We start from the raw sequence: 19,805 nt of genomic DNA on the forward strand, positions 1-19,805 counted from the left end.
GGTGCCTTAACAACCTTCCAAGAATATTAATAGGAACCACTTACTTGAAATTTCTAAACTTAAAAGATTTTTTCTGTTTTGAATCTTTTAAGTAATATTTTTATTTTTCTTGATCTTTTCTCAAAAATCAAGTGGCGACTCTTTAATTTCTTAAATTATTTTAAAATTTTCTTTAAAGTTTTAAAATAATTTAAAAATTCTAAAATAATGTTTTCCAACCCTTCGAAATCGAAAAGGGGACCAAAACAATGAAAAATTAAAGGCTTTATGCATGTGTGATATGAGTATTGGATCGTATGTTTGTATCAGCTGATTTCATTATTCTATTTAACCATACAATTTGGAATTTTAACCCATTTTTTCATTTCATTTTATTTTATGTCCAATTCTTGACCTATTGGGAATGAAAAAAGTAGTAGAAATTTTAAATGGTGGGAGATGTAGTATATTTTCATTTGAGTAAAGGGTTAAATGTACACTTGAAAGTATTTTGAGATGTGTGAGTTTTATACTTGAACTATCACTAATTATTTATCAAAATGCACCTCAACTATCAGTCGTTAACTTTTCCTTTTCACATATGTTGATAGTAAAACCCAAAAGTTGATAAATTTATTTAATTGAATTTTTCATTTCTTATCGAGAAAAAATAAAATATATCTAAACTAGAATATTAAAAATGTCGATTTATAGTACTTTAACACTTAAAAAAAATAAAAAATGAGGGAGATGGTGATAAACGCTATCCATCTAAGGATCATTGGGTTGGAATATCATAGAATCCTGCAAGAAAGCAGATAACAAAAGAATTTTCTTTTTCTTGATCTCGCGTGGTGAATGCAATGTAATTGTATGTTCATATCCTTGGACCTCAATCATGTGTAAAGTCCACCATGCATATGAATGACACCAACATTATATATATATATACATACATATATATATATATATGTTGTAATTATTATTATTGTTTGTTAATTTTACCAAAAAAAAAATTATCACTAAATGATATACGCAAAGTTAGTAAGTATATATAGTTATAATTAATACTATTTTCCCCTCCAAAAATTACTTTCTGTGAAACTAATTACACAAAGAGTGTTGGAGCTAATAGAATTTTGTCAACTAATAGAATTAAAATCATAAAGGAAGTTTTCTAAATTATTATTAAAACCACGCAAAGCTCGACATGATTGACTAGTTAAATAAATATTTTTAAGGAATATAAAAATGAAACATACAGGAGTCATGAATAATATTTGAGAGTAAAAATTGTAACGTGAAGAGATATGGATTATAAGTAATTTGAATGTCTATGTTTATTAGACACTAAATACATTTTCATTAGGTATTAAATTATTTATAAAACTAAATTAATGAATAAGATGGAAAGTCAAAAAAATGAATAAAAATATAAATGGGTTAGCCACATAAGAGATGTGTCATGTTATTATATCAATGGTTTCAATTACATAATAAATAGGTGAGAGATTTTTCTATATTATGGAAGTGATGATTTTGACACGTGTGCTTCATGTCATTTTAGATAACGGTTAAGTTGGTTATTGCCCATCAAATAAATAACGTGTCTTCTGAACCCAAAAGAAAAACTGCCATGACATCAGATTTCTATGAACCTTTTCTCCTGCCTTTTTGCCACATTAAGTTTTACCATTTTTCTTCTTCTATACGTATCCTAATTTTTTCTTATGTTTTGTTTGTTGTTCTTTTTAACCCTGCTCATTCTTGTTGGTATTCTCTTATATTTGTTGTTAATTTCTATGATTAATTCTCTCTTTTTTTGATCAAATATCTTGCATCTTTCAATCGAGGCTTTAATCTCAAAAGCTTTGGGGTCTCTTTCAAAACTAAAGCACGGATAAATGGTACCATTCCACCGTCTTTGATTTGTTTTTCGTGTTATTTTACAGCTATATTTTTTTGTTATTATCTTCTTTGTTTCGGTTAATTCTGAATAACTTAAAATGGATGAGACCCAATTCAATTTTTCTACGCACTAGCCTAGATTAAACTGCAAGATCTAGACTCACTTTAAGATTTAGTTGTTGGTGGATGCTCTCACTTGAAGCTTCTCTGTTTACTCTTATATTTTGTATGCATGAAAGATTTTATTGGAAAAAACTTGGGTACTTTAGCTCTTTAAAAATAAATAATTGTGTCATAGGTGTTTGATAAGTTTCTTCAAAGAAGTGAATTTCCTATTAAAATATTGTTTTTTTTGGCTCCACTGGGATTAGTAGCTATAGTGGTTCTTATAGCCATATATTGTGTAGAGGTTTTAAATTTTGTTGCATCAATTTGGTACTTGACGACACGTTAGATTCCAATCAAAAGCCTATTTTTGGTGATTTCAGATTTCCTATTTGTTGCACTTTTGGAGTTGAAAAAATGGAAAAGCAGTGACGAAGAACTGGTCTCATCGACTTCCGGTTGTACCCACACCGCATGACTTGGTTGATGGTTCATGAAAGGGGATTGGGTAGTGTGAATTTTGATGATGGAAGTGATGGTGAACTTTGATGAGTGCGGTGTGTATGATATGCCTTTTTGTTTGCTATTTGATAAGGTTCTTCTGCTAGAAGAGATTTCCTACGGGACGGAGATGATAGTATTTGACGGTTGGTCCATGGATTTTTCTTCCTTTTCTTTTTCCCAGTTGGCTTATGAGAAACTGTGGCTCGGGTGAATTTGAACTTGCATAGGTTTGTGCAACTGTTTCCTTCTGCCCTTTTACCTCTATAATTTGCTTTTTCCACACTTGTTAGTACTTGGTTTTATTCTTTATCAAAAAATTGGCTTTACTGTCTTTAATTATCTCTTCGGCAAGAACAACGCCTCAGTATTTGTGTCGCCTCTATGAATCCCCTATACTTACTGGATACATTTGTATATCTTTATGGCCCTAGGCTAGCAATTAAAGCCACCAGAGTGTAGATTTTGATGCTTCTAGCATCCTTGACTGACATGCCTTTTTTTCACCTCTCTATCCAGTGTTTTTTATAACCAAGTTTAAAACTTAAAAACAAAGGGTCACTGCAGCATTCAACTAACTTTCCAAAGTTCTGTTGGTGGAAATCCCCTGCTTCTACTCTCTTGAATTATATAGATAGAATTGTATTTGTTCAGCTCGAATAAAGAGGAGGACTTGTTTACTAGAATCTTATTACATAATGAAATCATTATTTTTATTCTTAGGTACATAGAACTTCCGATATTCTCTCTTTAATTTTCTTAATTCTGTAATATATATGGACACACGAGCATAACATTATAGTGGCCTATTGTTGGGGTGCTAAAATTACATTTTTTGAGGTATTAAATGACATTTTATAGTGTATGAGCAGTAAACAGTGTATTCAAGAGCCATAGTGCCTATGAAAGTTAATGTACTACTATGATTTTCAGCTATAAGATTAATATCAACAGCAAAACGTGTACATATAAATGTTATCTGTAGACGAAATACTGACTAATTGTTACTGGGAACATGCCCAGCAGTAGCAAAGAGGGTAAGCTAGTTGTGTGTCCTTTTTCTCTCCACATGTATGATACGTTCACATGTTTGACTTCAGGTGGTAGGAGCCTTTCTGGATCATAGTGGAAAGAGAAGATGGCTGCTAGCGAGAAATATGTTAGCATACTACAAAATGTGTTCTACACAAATCTATGAAAGGTCATAAGTGAGTTAGATAAAACCAGTAGAGAGCAAATAAAAGAAACCTTATTATTTAAATTAAATAATACAGTTAAATTCCTAGCACCAAAGAATCTACATTATGTCGTGCAAATTAAGTTTCTTATCTTAACTGGTTACTGTGGCATTACATTAGTTCATGCATTTGCTAAAACAACAATACCTTCAATAGAAGAGTTCAGATCCCCCCAAGTATTATGAAAAATAACTACTTGACATAGATATACATGATGGAGCTATTGCAACGCTGAAAATGCTGAATGATAGCGCTATTGAGTAGGAAGATGGTACCCTTGCAACGGAACCTCAAGTTGGTCCCTTTGTTTTTCCTATGCAGGAAGTACATAAGATTGTAGTGCTTCAATTCTGTACTCTGGCTGTTATTTCTTAAAAAAATCTTAACAATAGTATATCCCTCCTTAATTTTCCCTTTCTGCTATTGTGTACTAGACAATCTGTTGTAAATGTTTCATTCCTATTTTTTCATTACCATATAGAAACTACTTATTGAAACACTATCAATTCTGAATTCTATGTATCAAGTTTCAATTATATTACGCATATCAACTCTCAAGCTAAGGATGCTTCATAGTATGTGAATAAAATATTCATAACCCATTATAGAACTTGGCTCCTTCACAAATACCATAAAGTAAATTGTTTAGTTTATATATTTGATGCATTGCACCTTATTATTCTTTGCCTGCAGCATGTTGGTCCCATAATAACACGGGCCCCGACCGCCTATGTAACACCCTAAAAATGGTCTCAAGACGTCACACGATGCTTAGACCACAAGTAATCCCAAGCTAACCCTTCTACTGGCATAACCCATAAGCAACTGGATAAATATGTATAAAATGACTGAGTTTAATGTGCGAAAATATGAAAATGATGGAATCTGTGAAATTACAATACTGATACAACTTTTTTATTCTGATAAAATCTGAAAAGAGGGACTGAATTTACCTAATTGACTCTAACTGGCATCTATAAAGCCTCTACTATACTGACTATAGATAGCTAGGACGCGACCCTAAATACCACTAATCAATACATAGGAATAGGAAAGTAAAGTGTATAAATAACATCTAACTAAAGTCCCCGAAGTAGGACTTATTCTCTGCTGGCTGGAATCTGCAATTGTCTGATTCTGACTGTACATATCATAAATTATACCTATATTATGAGACAATGTAGCACATAAACGTATATGGGGTAAATGCATAAGTAAAATATTATCATCACATTTTATAAAATCATGCATGCTAAATGTAAATGACTCACATAGGCTTGAGTAATCTGAAATTTGAAGATTATAAATCATAAATAGTAAAGCATATAGTATAAATCTTGTGAGTCATAACACTTTGTTCAAAAATCTATATTTCTGTTATATTCTCAAATCATATAGGCCAAGTGAAAAAGGGCTCAATTTTTAATGTCTGAAACTAAAAGCTGTAATTCTGTAATCTGAAATCTTAAGTAAAATAATATTTGTGTAAACTTGTGAGCCTTTACACTTAGTTTTTCTACAAGTTTTTCTATTAATCTTTTTTATTAGCTAGAAGGGAGGTTCTCTTGACCGACATAAACCATGTGAGAATTCATGGAGTCCAACGTTTTTGTCCTCCTAAGGAGGAATCCTCACGTTGGGGAGAGGAGTCATACTCTTGCCAGGGAGTATAACCTATCTAAGTGATCACATATCTATCATCCACATAGAAGTGGGAACAATCAAAATCCTACGTTGGCACGTAGTTCTGAGGTATGAAACCGTAGTAACTTACCCACCTTGATGCTAAATACTACTCCCATTAAATCTATATGCTCATTCTGATGAAAATCCACTTCTAAAATAGTCTAATGATTTATGATGAAATCCAACTGTATATCTATAAATCTAAATCTGTAATCTGAATTCTATAAAGTGGATTTCATATCTATTCGGAGACCAAAAGGTCAAATCTTTATTGGTAATCTGAAAAGAATCTAGTCATAAAGTGCTCATAGCACAATCGATCTTGAAATAGCAAAGCTCATTGGGGCTTAGTGACCCAAGCATCAAACTCATGTTAAAACATCTTAAAATTCATGCTTGATAATATAAACATTTATAATTTATCATAAAGTCTGGAAATTTCTACAATATGCATGAAAATATGAACAAAATCATGTAATTCAACTTTGAAATCAATGGAAATCTCAAAATCTTATGAATAGAAACATTGGGTATAAACCCTAACTTCAATTTCATGGGAAATCACATAAAATCAAGTAACTTTCGTAATTAAAAACAAATTTTGGGCACAAAAATGAAAGGAGTATCCTTGTTCATAACCCAACAACCTTGGATGAAAAACTAGATGAAGAATCTTGATTTTGAAGATCCTATTTGCGTTCCTGAAGATGGATTCTTGAGTATCATTACTTGGGAACCCTTAATCTAAAACTTTCTTGGAGTAACAATGGAGGATCTAAACTTCTTGGAGGAGGAGCTTTGGAGTTCTTAGGGTATTGCTTGAGAGAAAAGTAATGAAAATAAGCCTAAAGTGCTTAGAATAAGATTAAATCTTGTGTTTGGATGGATTGGGGTGGGGAAAATGACTCATTTACCCTTAAAATATGGAATAAAACTGCAAAAATTACCCGAATCGGACTGGCTCGGGTGCCGCGGGCTTTAGAACGCCGCTTTGGGCGAGGTACTGCGGTCTCTATTGCGGGCTCTCCCCCAGCACCGGACTAGGCAGGGCGCTGCAGGTTAATCGCCCTAAGTTGCTATTTTGGAGTTCCAAACACGCCCTTATGCTCGTCCGAAAATTTCGAAACTCACCCGAGATATACTATTGACTTCCACGATCGTGAATCAACTTAAAAATTAACTTTTGGAGGTTGGGAAGGTCATAAATAAATTCCTCAAAGTTTGAGGGCTTTAGGAAAGACTAAGTCCTAACACTTCGCTAAAAATTTTCTATGTCCAAGACCTCTTTTGGCACGTTTTAAAGGACTTGGACGATGAGGATCTGCGGGGTCTTACATTTCTAGAGTTTTGCTTTTGAAGAGAATGGTGAATAATGAGCATAAAATGCTTATTCAATTTCCCCCACAATGAAAACTCTAAATCTATAAAATACCACATGAAATAAAAAGGTATTCATTTTAAAAGCTAATCCTTGACCTTCTAGGGACGAAATTAAGCTAGGAAAAATACGGTGTGTTACAATATCTCCCCCTTGGAAATATTTATCCACGAATGTGGATAGTTAAGCTGAGAACGCTAAAGAATCTGAGGCTATAAGCTATCATGCACAATTTAAATGAACTGAATAACTGAATCTTAAACATGATGAGCTACTGAACTGATCTATGAATACATGAATTCTCATGAAAATAGTTGTATGGCTGATATAGAAATGAGAGCGTCCACTTATGATTCACCATTACTTTAGGATGGATTTGATTTAATAAGAAAAAGAATGAGAGGTTTATGACATAAAAACTCCATGAAAACTCGAGGCATTACAATATCTCTCTCGTGGGATCGTTTATCCCCGAATGATACTGATTTGGTTGAAATACTAGGAAAAGACTGAGATGATACAGAAGATACTTATGAATTGAATCATGACTTAATATTTGAATCTGAAACTGATGCATGATGCATGGACTGACCTGAATTCGTAATTTGTACAAAGGCTAACATTTTACCTCATAGAATAGCCTTACTTGCGAAACTTTGGGTAGTATGACTAGATGGGACGTTGGAAATCTATAGGAACTGATCTATTTGATTGCTAAACTGGATTGTAGGCGATATGAACTGGATCATACTGAATGCTCACACCCAACTAGGGTATTTCTTTAACACTTTTCTAAGAAATTTCTCATGCTATTAGGGAGTAAAGAGCTTTGGGCATGATCTGGATAAAACATCTTAATAAGAAATCACAATATTGCTACCACTTTGTAGAATGAAACAAAGACCCATAAATCATAAGCTAGGATGGAATTACTTGGTCTTGAGCAATGCAACTTCTTACTTTCAAGCTTAGCAAGACCTCGGAAATACTCCCTCAACTATACTACTCCTCTTTAAATACCATATTCACTTGATTCAACTTATAAATTTCATATGGCATTGATAAATCCATCTACTAAAGTCTAAACTGAACTAAATCTTCTCATCATGGTCAAGTCTAACTCAGAATCACAATGTACTGCACATAACACCATAATACTAGTCTGAACCATGGATTCAATACCCCAAGCATTGTCATAACTACTACTCTCAAAGATAATTTTTCTTACTACTACTTTAACAAAATTCAATTCTTACTAGGAATTTTAGCACACAACGCGCCCATTCAATTATATATCAACATAACGTTCAAACCTATATTCATAACCACATGTCCACTTCTAAACAAATACTCATAAAAGCATTTTCCTCATATTCTCTAATACCTCTATCAATAACAAGTTCCATGCACTATTCAATTATTAGGAAGACACACATATAATATTCTCAACTAACCAAGTCATACACAAGAAAATAAACTTCACCTCAAAAATTCTTTCAAACTTAGAGGCTTACATAAAACCAGTTTTCAACCATTTTTTTCAACATAACACATTTACTCTCTCCCATCCATACAATTATTCATCATCACTCTCTTGACTTAGGAAGGTCACTGAAAGGTTGGAATGTCAGTATCCAGAACATGAAGGGACACTAAGAATAGCTCGACACTTCACCGAGGCCTGAGGAATAGAGGTTTTATGATATGGACTCATTAAAGAGATCTAATCTGAGGACATACATGATGTAACTATGAATTTCGCTGATTGTTAAGGGTGTTTCATGAGTACTGGAACGAACATACTATAAAGCATGAGTACATAAGTCATGATCTACATGACCTGAATTTTGGAGTTCATAACTTATGAAGTGTGATTCCAACTACTGGATGAATTGGAACTCCTCTTACTAGGAACTGGGAGAGTACATGACTCTCTATTATACTCATGAACATGAGCTATGTTCAGGGAACTGACACTTGAGGCATGAGTAAATATCGGGATAACTGAAATACCAACACTGAAATAAGAATGGGTTGAGCGTCACCCCCACTTTCTGATATTTTATAACATACTAGTATCACTACTAGAGTTTGAGAGCTTGACTTGGCTACTCATTCTATCATCTTCCCTATAGCTTTAATCCATCATTCTAAATCTGAGAAACTCTTTACTAAACTCTAAACTGAACTACACTCATTGCACTCTAGAATCTGAAATACAACAACACACGTAAATAACAAACTTACTCTGAAAGACTATACCTGAAAGTGTAAAACCTATTTCTAATACTTTCTTCGGAGGTACAACTCTATCTTTCAACAGCCCCACTAATCATTATAAAATTTCTTAAGCACTTACTAACTTAGAATCCTCATGAGTACCACCACGTCCTGAATTCACACCATCTAGAGATTCAACTCTCATTTCTATTCACTTATTCTTCAAGATTTCAAACTTAGATTCAAACACTTAACACTGATGTCTTCAACCTTTAATAAATCATACTGCTTTTGTCATAGCCTATTATTACCACATCTCTAAACTTATATTTCTAAACTATGAGAATAAAGATCATACCCAAAAGGCTCAATAACATATACCCATAACTCCTTAACTTAGCTATTAAGAACATCATATATATATATATATATATAAATATATAACTAGTCTCCTTCCACTTAGAAACTCAAAGGTACTACTAATCACACACAACACATAATAACCTTAGAAAATAAAGTTATGTTTTTTCCCTTCTTTTTCAAAAAGCCATTTTGGAGGGTTCATTTTGACTCCAAATCAAAAGTATTTAATATGAGTGTCGTTGATTTTATTTGACACATAGATGCCATATTTAATGCTTTTAGTAGAGTTTGGGACCGTTTCCAAGGGGTAAGGCTTTGAGAGCAAAGTCTTGGTTGCAGTATGTCTACTTTTGAGGTAGGTTATGACTTAACTCTTTCATACTATGTTGGGTAGTAAATTATGGTACTAAATGCATGTTAAGGATGAGAACTAATCATGAAAAATTATTATCTATGTGTTGTGCCCGTGTGGGGGCTTATATGTAATATAATTGTTGAAATTGAGATATTATGTGATATGTGTGACCGTTTGGAGTCCCATGTGATGTTGATATCCTTGAATATATAAATAATTGTATTGCATTGTTGAAATGCATAATGTGATACCATTGGTGTATTGTTATATATTCATACTTTTTGTTATATGAGACATGTGGAAGCTAATGGATGAAACAAAAATAATGAGTGAATATTGTCTCACGTGGTTGTGGAAATGTATAATTGTGGTTGGTTGTGAAAATATATCATTGTAATTGGTTGTGGAATTACTTAGTGTGATTGGTTGTGAGCATTACATCCTTATATCATATTCATTCATGAAACATCGGTATCACCATAGAAACATTTGAGAAACACTGGCAATACTTTTTATAAAAGCCTTCCCAAGGGAAGTGCTAGGGAGGAGATATTGTAATACCTTATAAAACCTTTTTGAGGGATGTTACAAAAAGGAGATATGAGATATGTGTATTATATATGGATTAAAAAACCCGTCATGGGTCCTATACTGGAAAGATTTAGCTCCATAGGTGTATACAGGGATTGTGCGGTAATCTCGAAGGTTGTGCGATGACCTCATGCATCATCATCATTATCATCATCGTAATTATTATCATATACATTGCACTTACTTTATTGTGTTTATGTTGTGTTGTATTGCCATATTGACTTGTCATTTGGGTATTTGTCTTACCTTTCTTTACTTGTATTTGATTATCTTGTATCTACATGTTCTCCCTTGTTCTACTTATATGTGACATAATGCATACTTGTGTTCTATCTTGGTGTATTGTTGTAATATACATGATAGATTAGAATTGTTAGTGCTAGTTGTGTGGGCTACCATTGTGGGACATTTTCTAATTGCAGGCAACATTTCCTTAATGTGTATTTCTTATACTTTATTTTTTACTTTTCTCGATTGGCCTATGATACCTACTGAGTACTAGTAGACCGTACTCACTCCCATTTTAACCTTTTGGTGAAGCTTCAGGTTCGGGTACACCTCAGACTAGTTGATTTTCAGGCGTCTTCAGATTACCCAAGGTAGCGGTTAGACATTTAAATATTTGGAGTTCACATCATTCTTTCTGTATTAGTTATGTCTTTATTAGTATTTAGAAATAGATATTTTTCCTTTGTGGTTATTTTTCTGATGTATTTGACTACTGGATTGTATTAGTAGTTCTTACACTATTGACCCTTGGGTTTTGGCATGATTGGTATTTTAGATAAGTTCTTTCCGCATTGTTATGATTCTTTTTCCTTTTTGTATCAGTTTGGGTGATAGGATTATTTGTCAAGGTAAACCAAGATTAATGCCATAATGACACTTATTTTTGGGTTATGTAAAATTGATATCAGTTCCAGATTTCATTAGTCTCAACAGTTTAAGAACGGGATGTCTAATACAATCTCATGGATTGATACATAAACATTTGTATCTCTCTTCGAGGGGCTATAGGATGTCTTTAGAAAATTTTCCTCATTTTTTCTTTATTGTACAAAGTTCTTTCATAAATGTATTCTGAGTTATGTTTCACTCTTTCTATGAAGATAGTGTGGCTTATAGTACTTCTTATCAGTTTAGAGAGATAGTAAAAGATTGATGGAGGTCACTTATCAGTTATAGACCTCGTGATTCTCCCGAGATAACTTGGGATCAGTTCGCTGAGGATTCACTAGAGAGATTTGTACCTTTCAATTTGAGAAATCGTATGAAAGATGAGTTTGATCATTTAAAGCAAGGCTCCATGATAGTTACTGAGAATAAGGCATGCTTCCATGTCCTATCTAGACATTCTTTTTATAGCATTTCCACCGAGTCTGAGAAGATTTGGAAGTTTGTGAAAGGTTTGGATGTCTCTCTTCAGTTGTCTACATCTTAGATAGTTATGCTTTGGTCTTATTTTTAGAGTATTATGGATCATGCTAAGATGAAAAAGGATATTCTTAGTATATCTCAGGGAGGCACCAAAAAGGTGTGATGTTTTGGTGAGTTCAAGAGTCAGAACTCTTAAGCCAGAGATTTAAGGGGTTCTCGTGGATACCATGGTAGGCTAGTGCTGGCAGCTTTATAGAGTTCAGGTAGTGGGCCTTCTAGTTTAACAATTTAGGGTGGCCATTTGGGCCTAGTAGTAACTTCTTTTGTTGAGACTAGTCATAGAGGTTGTTATATGTGTGATGAGATTGGCCATGTGGTAATTGACTATCCGTATCAGGTGGTTTGGGTTACTTTTATTAGAGTTGTGAGGGGTAGGGGTGCTACCAGATATGCAAGGGGTAGAGGTAGTGGAGCTCAAGGAGGTGGTCGTAGGGCCACTCTGGCAGTTGGTGATCGTGGGAAACCCAGGCAGTTGTTTGTTGTGGTCAATCTTATGCTATACCATCTATACCTGAGGTAGAGGCTTTCGATGTTATGATTACATGCATCATCCCCATTTGTATTAAACCCACATCTATATTATTTGATCCCGGATTAACTTTCTTTTATGTGTATATGTCTTTTGCTTTGGGTTTTGATATTTATTAGTGAGCCTCTTGCCATTTCTATTTGTGTATCCACCCCGGTAGGTGATTCTTTAGTGGTGGATTGGGTGCACCAATTTTGTGTTGTGACTTTTGCCTGGTGTGATACTTTGGTAGACTTGTTTTTGTTAGATATTGTCGATTTTGATGTTATTTTGGGTATAGATTGGTCGGATCCTTGCTATTTTAGATTGTTTTGCTAAGACTGGGACTTTAGCTTCACCGGGTATGCCAATGATAGCTTGAAAGAGTGCAATTCATTTGAGTCTTAAGAGAATTATATTTTATGTTCAAGTTCATAAATTGGTTGAGAGGGAATGTTTATCTTACTTGGCTTATATTCATGACACCAATGTTATTTTGCCTTCTTTCTTGGATTTTGTTCGTGTTATCCATGAGTTTCTGGATGTGTTCCCAACAAACTTGCCTAGTATGCCTTCGGATCGTTATATTAATTTTGCTATTAATGTTGAGCCTTCCACTAAGCCCATTTCTATTCCTCCTTATAGGATGGCCCTAATAGAGTTGATAAAACTGAGGGATCAGTTACTAGAGTTGTTGGATAAGGGATTTATCTAACCTAGTGTTTCACCTTAAGGTACGCCTATCCTATTTGTGAAGAAAAAAGATGGATCTATACGGATATGTATTGATTATCGATAGTTTAATAAGGTGACAGTTAAGAATAAGTATCATGTTCGTCACATTGATAATTTATTTGATTAGCTTTAGGGTGTTGCGGTGTTTTTGAAGATTGATTTAAGGTTTGATTATCACCAGTTGAGGATTAGAGCTTCGAATGTTCCAAAGACAGCTTTTCAGACTCTATATGGTCATTATGAGTTCTTGGTCATTTTATTTTGGTTGATCAATGCCCCTGTTTTGTTCATAGAGTTGATAAGCTGCATGTTTAGACCGTGTCTCAACTCTTTTATTATTGTGTTTATAGGCGATATCTTGGTGTATTCAAAAAGTGAGGCTGAGCATGAGGAGCATTTGCAGATTGTGCTTTAGAGATTACGGGATAAAAAGTTGTATGCTAAGTTTTCTAAGTTCAAGTTTCGGTTGAAGTCTATTTCTTTCTTGTGTCATGCGGTGACTAAAGAGGGTATTATGATTGATCCATCCAAGGTTGCAACAGTTCATGATTGGGCTAGACCTACTTCGCCCATTGATATTTGGAGTTTTGTTGGCTTGGTAGGTTATTATCGGTATTTTTTTGAGCATTTCTCTTCTATTTCAGCTCTTTTGACTAAGTTCACTCACAAGAGGATCTCCTTTCAACGGTCTGATGCTTGTGAGTCGAGGTTTCAAAAGTTCAAGGATTTGTTGACTTTAGCTCCTATCTTGACTTTTCCTAGGGAATGCATGGGTTTTACTGTCTTTTTTGATACTTCAGGTGTTGATTTAGGTTCTATGTTGATGCAGGAAGGTATGGTGATTGCTTATGCATCTCATCAGTTGAAGACTCATGAGAGAAATTATCCTACCTATGATTTTGAGTTGTACACAGTTGTGTTTTGCCTTAAAGTTGTGGAGACACTACTTGTATGGAGTCCATTGTGAGATCTTCTCAGATCACCATAGCCTTCAGTACTTCTTCACCCAGTGAGATCTTAATATGAGGCAGCATCATGGGATTGAGTTGCTTAAGGATTATGACTTAACTATTCTATACCATCCAGGCGAGGATAATGTAGTTTTGGATGCCTTGAGCTGAAAGTCGACTAGCATGGGTAACTTAGCACATCATTTGACCTAGGAAAGGCCTTTGTCCTTAGAGGTTCATTCTTTAGCTAACCAGATAGTTAGGCTTGATATTTTGACACTTAGGCGTGTTTTAGAATTTGTGGAGGCTAGATCTTCTTTGATGGAACAGATTTGAGCTCATCAGGTTGATGATATTAGATTGAGGTTGATTCGAGATAAGGTGTTGAGTGGGGAGGCTAAGGAAGTCTCACTTAATTTAGATAGAGTTTTGAGGATTGGGTGCTGAGTTTGTGTGTCGAGAGTAGGTAATTGGATTAGTTTGATCTTGGAGGAGGCCCATTGTTCCAGATATTCTATCTATCCTGGTGTGACTAAGATGTATCATAATTTGAGACATCACTACTGGTAGGGTGGTATAAGGTGAGATATAAAGGATTTTATAGCTCGTTGCCTATGTTGTGAGCTGGTGAAGGACGAGCATATGAGACTTGGTGGATTACTTCAAAGTTTGCCCATTCCAGAGTGGAAGTGGCAATGGATCACCATGGACTTTGTGATTGGTTTTCCTTATACATCTTATAGTTCTAATAGAGTTTAGGTCATCGTGAATCAATTGACCAAGTCATCTCATTTTATTTTGATTCAGGTCTCATTCGGTGTTGAGAGGTTGGCCCGTATCTACATTCTGAGATTGTGCATCTTCATGGTATGTTGGTTTCCATTATTTCAGACTGTGGTGGATCTCTATACAATGTTTCACCCCAGACTGATGGCCAGTTAGAGCAAACTATCCAGGTTTGGAAGGATAGGCTTTGCGCATGCGTGATAGATTTTGATGGCCAGTGGGAGCAACATTTGTCTTTAACAGAGTTGGTATTTAATAATAGCTACCATTCCAGTATTGATATGGCTCCTTTTAAAGCGTTGTCTCTCCCCAGCGGGTTGGTTTGATATTTTTGAGGTGAAAACTCGAGGTATGGAATTGCTTTGTGAGCCTTTGGATAAAGTCCGGGTCATTCAGGATAGACTTAGAGTGGCTCTAAGTAGACAGAAATGTTATGCTGATCGTAGACTTCGTGCCTTGAGATTTAATGTTGGTGATTGTGTTTTCCTTTGAGTTTCACTCATGAAGGGTGTGATGAGGTTTAGGAAAAGGGCCAATCTTAGCTCCAGGTTTATTGGCCCATTCGAGATTCTTCAAACAAATGGTGATATGGCTTATGAGTTGGCTTTTACCCTGATCTATTAGTGGTTCATCCAATTTTTCACGTTTCTTTACTTCGTCGTTACATTTTGGATGAGTCTCATGTTATTCATTCGGAGTCACTTCAGTTAGATGAGTGGTTGTCTTTTGTTGAGGATCCGGTCTCAATATTTGCTAGGGATGTTAGGTGGTTGTGCTCTAGAGTGAACCCTGTGGTTAAGGTCCAGTGGCGACATCGACCTATAGATGAGGCTACTTAGGAGGTCGAATCAACTATGTGTATTTCTTATCCCTAACTCTTCGTTGATTCAGGTATTTCTTTTCCTTAGTTTGAGGACGAACTAGATTTTTAGTGGTTGATGATGTAACGACCAACTTTTTGATGAAATATGTGAATTATGTGTTTCTATGTAATTTGACTATTTTACCCCTCCCCGTAGTTAAATTATGGTATTTCTAGTGGGTGGGGGTGATTGGCATGGTTCCTAATACATTTTGGTACCATTTATGCAATATTATGGGTTTTAATGGCTTCGAGAGCTTTATTTTGGACTTATGTGGATATATTTTAATTTGTGTGACATATGGCTGAATGGACAGCGTAAGCAGCTCCGGAATATCAATTTTAGGCTAGGTAGACCTTTGGTTCGGGTCCCAATTTGGTCAAAAAGTTGGAAAACTAGAAATATGGGTGTGGGACCTATATTTGGTCAAAACAACCTCGGATGAAAAATCCGACATTCCCAATAGATCTAAAATATTGATTTTAGGGTGGTAACATGTTTGATTTTATTTTATGACTTTTAAATCTCATTTTCACCCTCGGTTTGAATAATTGTAATTTTGGATTTTAGGGGTCAACTCTGTGAAAATGATATTTTTCTTGGAAATCTTATATCTCCATTGAGTTTGGAGCATTGAATTTAGTGTGGTTACATAGTTTGTTTGCGTATATAGGACTTCAAACGAATCTCGAGCATCCCATCGAAGTCCGTTTGAACTTTTTTTTGGTATGATGGAAAATATATTTTCCCATTTTCCCCTATTTGGTTAAGAAAAGATATTGAGGAAACATTTTTCAAAGTGACTTATTTTTCTTCATTTGAGGGAAAATGACATCCCTGATAAACCAAGGGAAGTTATTTTCAAGATAAAAAATTTGAGAAGCTTATACCCCCACCCCTCTTCTCCACCCCCAATAAAATTGAAGTCGCACCCACAAGCAGATCATATTCATCTCCAATTTTAAGGCTTTCTCCCCTCTCTCTCTCTTCTTCTCACTGCAAGAATTTCTAAGGTATGTCCATAACTAATTTCTTTTATGGTGTTTGGTCAAAAATTTCTTTAATTCGTTCTCTTTTACTTTTTTGGGTTTCTGATTTGAGGCCAATTTTGTTCAAAAATTGAAATTAGGATTTCTGATTCGAGTTCAATTTTGCTCAAAAGCTGAAATTTAGGTTTAAATTATCTATTGAAATTGATAAGTTATTGTGAGTTAGTTGAGCGATTAGCATTAGACTGAAGCTATATGAGTATCTTAGTTATAATAAGATGATTATGGCCAGTCCCGACGTCTATGCTGTCCATATTCAGGTAAAATGTACTTGTTTGCTTATTTCATTGTTTTGTTATTTGTTTGACCTAGTACTAATTTCTTTTTTGAAATTCTCGTTATTAGTTTTATTTCTTGATTTTGTTGATGTTTAGTTATGTGATGTGATTCGTGTATGTGAAATGTTGTGCAGTTATTTTCATTGTTTAGTTATCAGTGGGCTGAATTTGTCATCCAGAAACATGTTTTCATCATTTATTTGCATACAATATACTTTCCTTGACCCCATATATAGCGAAAGCTTAATGAACCGGTCTTCCTTTTATTGCCACACTATGCTTATATCATGTAGGCATATACTGGGAACACAATCAAACAAAATCTAAGAATTACAATAAATTCTTTCTTAATATAATCAATCTTTTGTGTATGTGTGTGTTATATCAGTTTTGTGTGTGTAGCAGAGAGTCAATAGATTGATTTTTCTTGATATAATCAGTTTTGTGTATGTATAAGGCAGAGATTGAAAAGATTAAATCTTTGTTGATATAATCAGTTTCTCTGTATGTGCGTGTGTGTATGGCAGAGATTGCAAAGATTAAATCTTTATTGATATAAGTAGTTATTGTTGTTGTTTGGGGGGAGGGTGGGGGTGGGTGGTAAAGAGTAGAAAGATTTGCGTTCTTGGTATAATCATCTATGTGAGTGGTAGCAAGGGAAAAGATTTAATCTTTCTTGATGTAATTAGTTGTTTATGTGTATGTAGCAGAGAGTAAAAAGATTGAATCTCTCTTGCTATAATTAGTTGTTTTTGCATGTGTGAGGTGAAATTGTTGAATATTTCTTGATATAATTAGTTGTGTGTATGTATGTCTGTTTGGTAGAGAGTGAAAAAAAATTTAGTTGTATGTGTGTGTGTGTGTGTTATATCAGTTGTCTATGTGGAAGAGGATGAAAAGATTGTTTTTTCTTGATATAATCAGTTGTGTGTGTATGTGCCGAAGAGTGAAAAGGTAGTCTTTATTTATATAATCAGTTGTATATATGTGTTTATATGTGTCAAAGAGCAAACGATTTAGTCTTTCTTGATATAGTCAGTTAAATGTGTGTGGTTATATGTGTTGAAGAGAGAACAATTTAGTCTTTCTTGATATAGTCAGTACTTTTTTTTTGTTGTGTTGTGTCAAAGAGTGAAAGATTGGATCTTTCTTGATACAACCAAATTGTGTGTGTCTGTATGTGTGTGTGGCAGAGAGTTTAAAGATTAAACCTTTCTTGATTGAATCAATTTTTTTTTCATATGTTTGCTGATTTTTAGGAGCCTTTCTATTGTTAAGCTGGTATGCTCTTAGCTCTCCAATTCATGAAAATTTTATATATCGATATACAAAATGATCCTAGTGAAGCTTTCACTCCGTGTGTGTGTGTATTGGTGTGTGTCAAAAGATTGATTCTTTCTTAATATAACCAGTCACTGTTGAGTTCCTAAAATTTGGTTGAGAGTCTGTTGGTTTTGAGGATCAATGGAATACTTACGAGGTCGTTAATCTTTGATCCTTTATGGCAGGCATACGAGAACTGAACCTATTGGTTACTTTTGTATTTTGTGTTTCTATCTTTTAGCTTTGTATGTATTCTTGCACTTCCATATACATCTTACTAGAATTTCTGAATGGAATGCTTATGGTTTTCTTAAACGGGATTCTTTGTGGTTTCTTTTGCGGTATATCATTTTTTAATATTTTTAGTATTCAACTGTCAATTAAATCCTTTTCAAGTAGACTGGAGTCTTATATAGAACGTGTTTGAAGATAATTCAGATAGTTTGTTCGATAATACAACTGTTGTATCTGAATAAATACTATGATAATTGATATATGCTGAATTTTCCATCTTACACGTTGATTCTTTTTGTTGAAGATGTATCAACAGACGGAATATGGTGCTACATAGTGTTTTGGGTAGTGGGAAGACCAGACACAAGGTGAAATCTGTTAAAGAATAGAATAATGGCAGCGTGTCCGTCTTGTTCTTCTGCCTCAGGCATATCATATTATCATATTAACATGTAAAGATCCAATAAAATTACAACAAATAGTAAATATGAACTCATAACTTTATAGATGGTTCTTGCTTACTAGCAAAGAGAAATTTTAGGAAGACATTAAATAGTCTTCAAAAATTGCCATCAAACTGTATTTAGTATCAGCATATAGGTTGTGTATAAATCATATTTACAATTCAAATGCAACCAGATAGTGTAGCCTTATTCTGTCTTACAAAGAACCTATAATTGTATTCCTTTTTCTCTTTCTTGCAATGAAGAAAAGACTGCCAACACCACTTAAGTTATTTGGTTGTTTTACTATATCTTTAATACTCCCTATAGTTTGAGGCAATTAATGTACCTTTACAAAAATATTGACTAATTTGTACTACGAGCAGAAAATAAATTGAGCCAGATTTTTTCTACTCATTTGATCTTGTGAGATGCTTCATGTTTTATTACAATCGTATTTAGTGTCTCTATGTCTTGAGCTGGGGGTCTATCAAAAATAATTTCTCTACTTCTTCGGAGGTAGTGGTATTAACTGCGTATATTTTATCCTCCCCATACCCCAGAAGGTAGGAATTAATGGGATATATTATTAATTGTTGTTGTTCAGTGTGTTCACTTTTTTAAGTTGTTATGCTTGTAATTGTTTTTTTATGTTAAATTATACAAGTTGAACCAAATAAACGTGATATTAATTTTTTTTCTATATTTATATTGTAGGCATATCCCAATAATGATAAGTTCATCAACAAAAAAATTGAAATGTTTGGAGAAATGTCTCTTGTGTATGGAAATGATCGAGTTAGGGGAGATCATGCTAAGTCATTTGAAGATATATAGATTTGGATTATTGATCTGAGAAAGATAATGATAATGAA

General features: G+C 34.2%; 1 long non-coding RNA gene across 1 annotated transcript; it reads left to right on the forward strand.

Annotated features, from left to right (window-relative positions):
• Window positions 1–1,693: 1,693 nt before the first annotated feature.
• LOC107877827 lies at window positions 1,694–19,223 on the forward strand. Its single transcript, XR_001676546.2, has 4 exons — window positions 1,694–1,886; window positions 2,376–2,723; window positions 10,871–10,923; window positions 18,792–19,223. It is a non-coding gene; the product is annotated as an uncharacterized LOC107877827 (long non-coding RNA).
• Window positions 19,224–19,805: the final 582 nt, after the last annotated feature.

The sequence above is a fragment of the Capsicum annuum genome, unplaced genomic scaffold (assembly GCF_002878395.1).
Source record: "Capsicum annuum cultivar UCD-10X-F1 unplaced genomic scaffold, UCD10Xv1.1 ctg1985, whole genome shotgun sequence".
In the NCBI taxonomy this organism is placed as follows: domain Eukaryota; kingdom Viridiplantae; phylum Streptophyta; class Magnoliopsida; order Solanales; family Solanaceae; genus Capsicum; species Capsicum annuum.